Source organism: Coffea arabica, chromosome 10e, assembly GCF_036785885.1.
Source record: "Coffea arabica cultivar ET-39 chromosome 10e, Coffea Arabica ET-39 HiFi, whole genome shotgun sequence".
NCBI classification, from domain to species: Eukaryota; Viridiplantae; Streptophyta; class Magnoliopsida; order Gentianales; family Rubiaceae; genus Coffea; species Coffea arabica.
In genome coordinates this window covers 16713882-16722430 of record NC_092328.1, presented here as the reverse complement: position 1 = coordinate 16722430, position 8549 = coordinate 16713882, and the positions used below count along the sequence as shown (strand labels likewise).

Sequence of the window (8549 nt, the reverse complement as noted above, 5' to 3'; positions counted from 1 at the left end):
GAAGCTTATATATAATCCAAAAAATCATCGGGAACAGAATGCACATTTACTTTTCTTTTTATCTTTAAAGTAAATGTATACGTACTTGATCACATGATACAAATGTGAGACTTCTTTTTTCCGAATACAATATTACTATGTAATGAGTTTGTTAAGATGATCGATGCACCCAAAACGGTTATCAAACGGGTGTTTAGCAAGCACTTGTTTATTTAGGCAAAAGTTGTCATTCTAATAGGAATTATCTAATGGATCCATTGTCTCTGTCTTCCAACCAAAGGCATGAAGAGGGTCCTGATACAATGATTCAAACTGGTGTTCCGAAGAAGTATTCTGATGTAGAAAATGGAAGATAGAAGTCTAAAAGAAAGTATAGAAGGAGATTGAAGGAAAAGTAGAGGCGTAGAAAATCCTACTACCCTTAGAACAGATGTACGATTCGTTTAGTTCTCTGGGCAATCATTTAAAGAGACAAAGAACATGCTTGCTCCAAAAAAAAAAATGCATACTGCAAAATTTAGATATTTTATTCCTTTAGACGGGGCTTATTTTTTTTTTGGTTGCCTGCCACGGTATCCAGGGTTTTGCCCTGACTAATCCTAAGAGGTTTTTAATACTAAGATTAGGCTTATAATAGACGGGGCTTATTGATTAGGCTTTTAATACTAAGAGGTTGGCAAATAAGAAAGGTCCGGAGGCCTCAACTCTATTAACGGGTCCAAGAATGAAGCTTTGGCCCATTACCATTTTTCATTTTTAAGCAGGAACCGAAAAAATTAAAAGACACATTCAAATAAAGACCAATTTTTGTTTGACAAAAAAAAAATAATAAAGGCCAAATTTTCAAAATAATAATAAAAAAATCATAAAAGTGGGGCCCTGTGAGATTCGTTCCTAAATTTAGTGTTCCATGGGGCGGATGTTGCTGCAGTATGTTTAGTAATCAAAGAAGAGGTGTGGAAAGTAAAGCATATGGCAAAGAAGCAGGCACGTGAAAAGGTAAAGAATATTTCAAAGAAACTGACATGTACAGATCAAGAAGGGTTATTTTTATGGATGTTGCTGCGGTATGTTTAGGAATCAGAGAAGAGGTGTGGAAAGTTGTTGCGGTATGATTGTGACCACAAATGATAGGGGAAGTGTGGATGATAGACACCTGTAAAGGGCTTCTTTACCTGCAACCTAGAGGGCTGTTGGGTGTTGGGGGATTACAACTGCAAATGTAAAATGTGGAGTGCCTAAATTAGGCAACTTCCAAAGTGAGGTGGTCGTACGCTGAAGTAAGGGCAGGGAAAAAAGGCGCGAAGCTTGGCGGATAAGCTAAACACAGTATGTATAGTAGTAAGGAAGAAGCACGAAATCGGACGAAAGCATTGAAAAGTGGGGTTCTTTTAATAAACACCGATGTGTTTATTTTGTATACTTTCCGATAAATGAAATACTCAATTTAAGAAAATTGGGTACTCCTGACCGTATGATGGACAAAAGCCATAAAGAGCTGGTCGTTTATAAGACAACGGGTTTAACTATACTTTTTTTTCCGATAAATACATTTCTATTTAAGGCACCTTGCTACTCTGTCCGTGTAACGGTCCAAAAGACATAAAGAGCTGGTCTTTTATTCAACAACGGGATTATTTTCATTTTATCTGATAAAACATTGTGTCTTTAAGGCACCTTGGGTATTATGTTGTTGTAAGAGAGGAAAGCCATAAAGAGTTGAAACTTTTAAATTGAAACACACGTTTGAATATATGAATGGGCCTCTACGGAAAATGGGTTTAATCTTTACTTATAATGGGGGAAAGCCATATAGAACTAGTTTTATTATCGAAAAATGCATTTCAATATAATGTTGTCAGATAAATAAATATTTATTTAAGGAAAATGGGTACTCCATTCTTATACTTTTTTTCGATAAATACTTTTATACATTTCTATTTATTAGTAAGAATTACTATTTATGTATAAAAGCTTACTATTATTTGAACTAAACTTACTCTTTTAAAAGTAAGTTTGGGATATAAAGTAGTAATCTACTTATTTAAAAATTAAGTTTAATATTTATTCCAATTTACCTTTTGAGATATAAAAGTTACTAATCTATTAGGCTTAACTTACTATTTTAGATAGGAAGGGTTTGTTTGGATTGCGATTTATTTGCCAAAATATATTTGCTTACATTATCATTACAATTTTCAACACACCTTTTTATCTCACATACATCACATCACAAAAAGTGCTACAGTAAAAATATCTCTAATAATTCACAATCCAAACAAACCTGTTAACAACAATATTTTGAACAAAATTACTTCCATAATTTTAGGTGTTATTCTATTTAGGTGAATAGGTCCAACAATAAATCAAATGATCGCTAAAAGTGCAACAACATGTTATATTAGGTAAAAACTATTTCGCTACCATAACTATCATTTAGTATATCTATATGTATTGCTGAGGGGGTTTTGGATAGGGAGCTTCCAAAATTGTCAAAAGTTTGAATGCTATTTTAATAGAATTTTACATTTTTATAATTAAAAAATGTTTATCTCTTAACTAATCATGTAACCGCTCCTACAAATCCTATAATGATGCTCATATTTTTCCCACATTTCCCGCACGTTTTTTTCACCACCCCGTAAAATTCAAACTCCTAAACTTTAACTAACAGATAATAACCACCCCTGTAAAATGATATCTGCAAATTTCAATTCACATATCACATTTATTACTGACACTTATCATATCATTGATAGTAATAACTAACCGTTAATATAAGAAATTCGCAACTACGAAAGTCAAATATCCAAAATTTAGTAGCCTATTTAAATTACAATTTTCACAATTCAACGTATCTTATTGTCATAATATATTTTACTCTCACAATCATTCACAAATTATAAAGGGATTAAAAAATAAATAATTTTTAATAAAAAATTAATTCAAAGGTAGTTAATTCACACACACACACGCATACATATATATACATATATATATATATATATATATTTTCATAATATAAACTAAAATTATAAAAAATTAGGAGGGCTAACTTTTTTTTACACAAATATTTACACAATATGAATTAAAATTTTTAAAACTTTGAAAAGAAGGGACCTATGGCCCCGATTAGCCCCTATTAGTTTGGGAGTGTTTGGAAAGCAGATTTTTTCAAATAATATTTTGCTTATATTATAAATACATTTTTCAATCCATTTTTTTATCTCACATACATCATATCACAAAAAGTGCTATCATAATTATTTCAAATAATATTTTAAATAACACTCTATCCAAACAAATTTCAATAGCGTCTTAGTTCCAAACCTGCAAGATTACAAAAGAGAAAATAACTTATCACAAAATGAATTTTACACTATGGTGATCCCACCCAAATGTAGTTATTTCACGCACACATGTACATATATATACTTATATATTCTCATAATATAAACTAAAATTATAATAAATTTGGAGGACCAGTTTTATTTTACACAAATATTTATATAATTTAAAATTTTTAAAACTTGGGGAGGAGGGCTATGACCTCCATTAGCCCCCATTGGTTCCATTATTGATTTCAACAGCATCTTAATTTCAAACCTGTAAGATTACAAAGAAAAAAAATAACTAATCACAAAGCGAATCTCATACCATAGTGATCCCAATGAAATATTTTAAAAAGATTCAGCAAGTTCATTTCAAAAAAATACAAGTCTTGCTGAACTTTTTTTGTAGTACGAATTCTTCAAAATTCAATAGAATTAATTAAACCACCAATATTAATTTTCATACTAAAAGTTGATTGGTGTAAAAAATATTCGCACCTTTGTACAAGATTATCAAATCGAATGCATAATATTAGTAAGTATTTCATTTTAAAATCAAATAAAACATGCAATTACATTTATTTCTATCCAAATATCATTCATTTTCTAATATAAATTATTATTATCATTTTAGGATTCATCTTTCGCAAAAACACAATTCTTGAATGATTTACAGTTTTTGTCATATTTTGAACTATTGTTAGTCAAATCTTAAATTTTAATTATGTTGGTATAATTTTTTTAACTTTTTTCAAATTAAAATGGTATAATCTTTTAATTTATTTTAATAATGTAAGCACCGTACGTAGTATGGATATTCACACTAGTTGTCATTGTATGACCGAGCCTGAGAGTTTGAGCATGTTTTGGTTGAATGTTATAATTCAAAATTTGGGGTTTGGAGGGAATAGGTTATATCCATTGTAATCAAAATTCAAACAAATGTGGCAATAAGCCTGGTTATCACAACGAACTATATAAAGTGAATTTTTTTTATTTATTTGCACAATGCTACCTTATTTTTACATGCATCAGAATGGATTGATTACAAGTTGCATTTGCTTGCCTTTTGCTAGAATTTTGGCTAATTAACAAATTATACTAATTGTAGAAAAGTAAGTTTGTAATCATTTTCAATTTTTAAAAAGTTTGAAAGTTTGGATAACAAAAACAACAAATCTTCCTAGTTACATGTAGAATATCACTTGTTTCTATATCACAATTTTTATAGTTTAACACCTATGAATATAATAAGATAAAATTATTATTTTATAATACGATAAAATTTTATTATTTTCTAAGGTTATGTGAAAGGTCAAAATATTTTTCACAGAATATTTTAAAATATATAAGTACAAAAGAATATTAAATTATACAAATAATCATATATTATACAAGTATGTTACGAGTACTTACTAACTAATGTACTAAGTTTTAATCATTTATAAAATATTTTATTGTTATTTCAAATAAGCTTCCTAGTATTGATTTAGTATAAGTCATAAAGGATTGAGTGATTTGAGTCAGCTACTTCTGTGTTAATTTTGACTGTGGTTAACAAACTCAATGATTAAGGATTGAGTGATTTGAGTCAGCTACTTCTGTATTAATTTTGACTGTGGTTAACAAACTCAATGATTTAGTCCGTCTAACTTAGGTTAGTGGGAAAATGGGTCACAGTTGGCTGGAATAAAATTATAATAAATCCGTTTTTCAATAAAAAAAAATGAACTTTTATGACTTTCTTCCATTATAAGAGCAGAGTACCCATTTTTCTAAAAAAAATTATTTATTGGATAAAATAAAAATAAATCCTTTTTTCAATAAAATCCTAACTCTTTATGCCTTTCCTCTATTATAAGAATCGTGTACCTATTTTGCCATAAATAAATTTATTTATCAGATAAAAAATTATTTATCGAAAAAATAAAAATGAACCCGTTTCTCAATAAAACATCAGTTCTTTATGGCTTTCCTTCCTTATAAGAAAAGAGTATCCATTTTGCCATAAATAAATTTGTTTATCGAATAAAATAAAAATAAACTCTTTTTTCAATAAAAAATCAGTTCTTTATGACTTTCCTCCATGATAAGAATATAGTACCCATTTTTCTAAAAAAAATATTATTTATCGAATAAAATAAAAATGAACCCGTTTTTCAATAAAATACCAACTCTTTATAGTTTTTCTCTATTATAAGAACAAAGTATCCATTTTTTCATAAGTAAATTTATTTATCAGATGAAAAAATATATATTTTTCAATAAAACACCAGTTCTTTATAACTTTCCTCCGTTTACTAAAACAAAAAGGGTATTAACGACAACAACTTTAGCAAGAAGTAGAAAGCTTGACACTATTAAGAGACTTATAGCAAGGAAAAGGACAATAATACCTCATCAAAATTTGGAGCCAAATTGAGTGCGGGAAAGCTTCCCTCCAAATACTGATTCGAGTGGGCCAAAGTTTCATGTTATTGGTGGAAAATCATGGGTGTTTTTTTGTGAAAATTTCAAAATTTTGGTCCCTTTCAATTTTTAGCAGAGCCGCGCATTGAAATTTTTTTAACCATTCCCGGCACAGCACTTGTCAAGCGTAGCACCACATGAATTCCAAGCCTTCCATACTTGCAAGGCTACTTTTTCAAATATTGTTCTCAGATCAGAGCTCTCGAAAGTTCAATCGCAACCTCCTCTGCACCTTTCTCCTTCTATTTCTCTTTCCCTTTCTATCAATTTTCAGTTTTCCATAGACATATGGTTCCCCTCTTCCTCTCTAGCACCCAGATCTAAATTTATACAATCATGGACACACTTTAAAGACCCTTCCGATGCAATGGCAGACTTCAAGGAAAAGCAATGGTGTAGGTTTTTTAAGTAGATATGTTATTTTCATCTCTGTTTTGTCAATTGCTTTTTTCTTGCATTTTTGGTCAATCTAACAATCGCAAGATAAACTTTTTGAAATTGTAAGCATCTACTTCAGTGGATTAGAATGAATGGGCGTCTCGGTTGGAGTAGAGAAAGGGGTCTTACTGGAAGGCAAAATGAAAACTGGCCGTCAAAATTTCAGATCTAAGATTTCAGGTAGTTTCCAACATATTTTCATACTAGAATTCTTCCTTCCACGATTTGATTTTTCCCTGCTTTGTCGTATTGTTCAATCTCCTCTCTTTACCACTCTCGCTTCCATTCCTCCGTACCTCTCGTTGCCCAGCTCTAATTGTCCCAAACCCCCTGTATCTTACACAATTTTTGAATGCTAAACACTGATTATGACATGTTCTAAGATTGAAGCCTTATTTATTCAGTGACTTAACTGAAATTTTGGATGATTTTCTACTCCGATTGGTGATTAGGATTGATGGTGTAGGTGATTTTGCTTGTCTTTGGACTGGTTTGTGGTGCTTCATCATTATCTATTGTTTTATGTTTCAGTGTTGTAGGACCATTCGTGAAGCATATTTTTTCCCTTCCTTTGGGCTAATTCTAATGCTTTTATTGCGCTGCATGTGATTCTCTTAGGTGATAACTTCTCCTCCTCCTGAATGTTTGTGCAAGTTTTAATGCATTTGATTTTTTTGCTATTTGATGATTTAATTTTATTGTTTATTTCTTAACTAAAGATCTAGAAAATAGAATATAGTTTTCTTTTAAGTGAACATACTGGACAAAAATAATAAAGATTAGAAAAAAGGATCTCATTGGCTATTTGCACCTTAGAAGCCTTGTTGGCAGTAAAATGTAATTCCTTTTTTCAAGTTCATTTCATGCTTTCTAAGTTCGAATGTTACGCTTGCTTAGCTACTTCTCAATTTTGAATGAACTGCAATGGGTGAATGCATTTACGATTTTTGTGTTAAAGGAAACAGTCTTGGCGTTACTTTGCAATTGATTTCATGTTAATTGGGGTCATAATGATTTCTTCATCTTAAGTACATGCTACCAACTTGTAGTTTGAAATTCAGTTCACATTTTGTACTTGTGGTTAATAAAAGTGATCCTTAGCATTTTTTTAAAGTCCCTCATTTTCATTTCTTTTCATGCAACAATATAAGGATCAATGTCCTAGTTGATATATTAGGCTAATGCAGGTTTAATTTATCTAACTATCAATGTAAATTTCTGTTTAATAATTTTTTTTTTCATTGGACTCTATAGGTTGATGGTGGATTGAAGTAAACCTGGCTATAAAGCTCTTACAAGCTACTTCGATTATGGATTTCGCCAATTAATGCAAACATGATACTCATTGTATATCGGCACATGATCTATCTTAGCATTTGTTATTCCTGACAATTTTGGTTGTACATATTAAAGCCTAATTAGGATTTGATTTGAGTATCTTTGTGCTTTGTACTGTTGATAGTATTGATTGTAATATATTGTTGCTCGTTTTGTATTTGTAATTTCAAATTGGTTTGTTATTTCGTATAAAATTTTTGCTATATCTCAATATTGACATTAATGATACCTCTTGCTAAAAAAATGATTGAAAAAAAATAGCAACTACAGTCACAAAACTGTTTTTGGCAACTTTCTTGCAAGAAAATCATCTAACCGCATTTGATCGTCTTTAGTAAGGGGTCGATGGTTTCCAATAAAACACCAACTCTTTGTGGCTTTTCTCCATAAAGTTTTATTTTTTTTTCACGGAAGTAATTTATTACTTGGATAAAATCAGAAACTCCATTATAAGAAAAGGTTTGGAGGGAATAAGTTGTAAGCGATCCATGACAATTACCGTCCCTACACACATGTGAAGGAACAAGGGCCATGACAATTTGCTACATAAATTTATTTATGATAAAATGGACACTCTTTTCTTATAATGGAGAAAGGTCATAAAGAGTTGGTGTTTTATTGAAAAATGAGTTTATTTTTATTTTATCCGATAAACAAATTCCTTTTTACCTTCAAAATGAGTACTCTGTTCTTATAATGGAGGAAAATCATAAAGAGCTGGTCTTTTATTAAAAAATGGGTTTATTTTTATTTTATCTGATAAATAAATTTATTTATGAAAAAATTGGTACTCTGATCTTAAAATGGAAAAAAGTCATAAAGAGCTGGTCTTTTATTAAAAAATGAATTTATTTTTATTTTATCTGATAAATAAATTTATTTATGAGAAAATAGGTACTCTGTTCTTATAATGGAGGAAAGGCATAAAGAGCTGGTCTTTTATTAGAAAATAGATTTATTTTTATTTTATTC

At 30.0% G+C, this 8549-nt stretch overlaps 1 long non-coding RNA gene across 1 annotated transcript; it reads left to right on the top strand.

Annotated features, from left to right (window-relative positions):
- The first annotated feature begins 5979 nt into the window (after window positions 1–5979).
- LOC140014978 (uncharacterized) lies at window positions 5980–7734 on the top strand. The gene is made up of 3 exons (XR_011821725.1): window positions 5980–6196; window positions 6319–6419; window positions 7494–7734. It is a non-coding gene; the product is annotated as an uncharacterized lncRNA (long non-coding RNA).
- The last annotated feature ends 815 nt before the right edge of the window (window positions 7735–8549 follow it).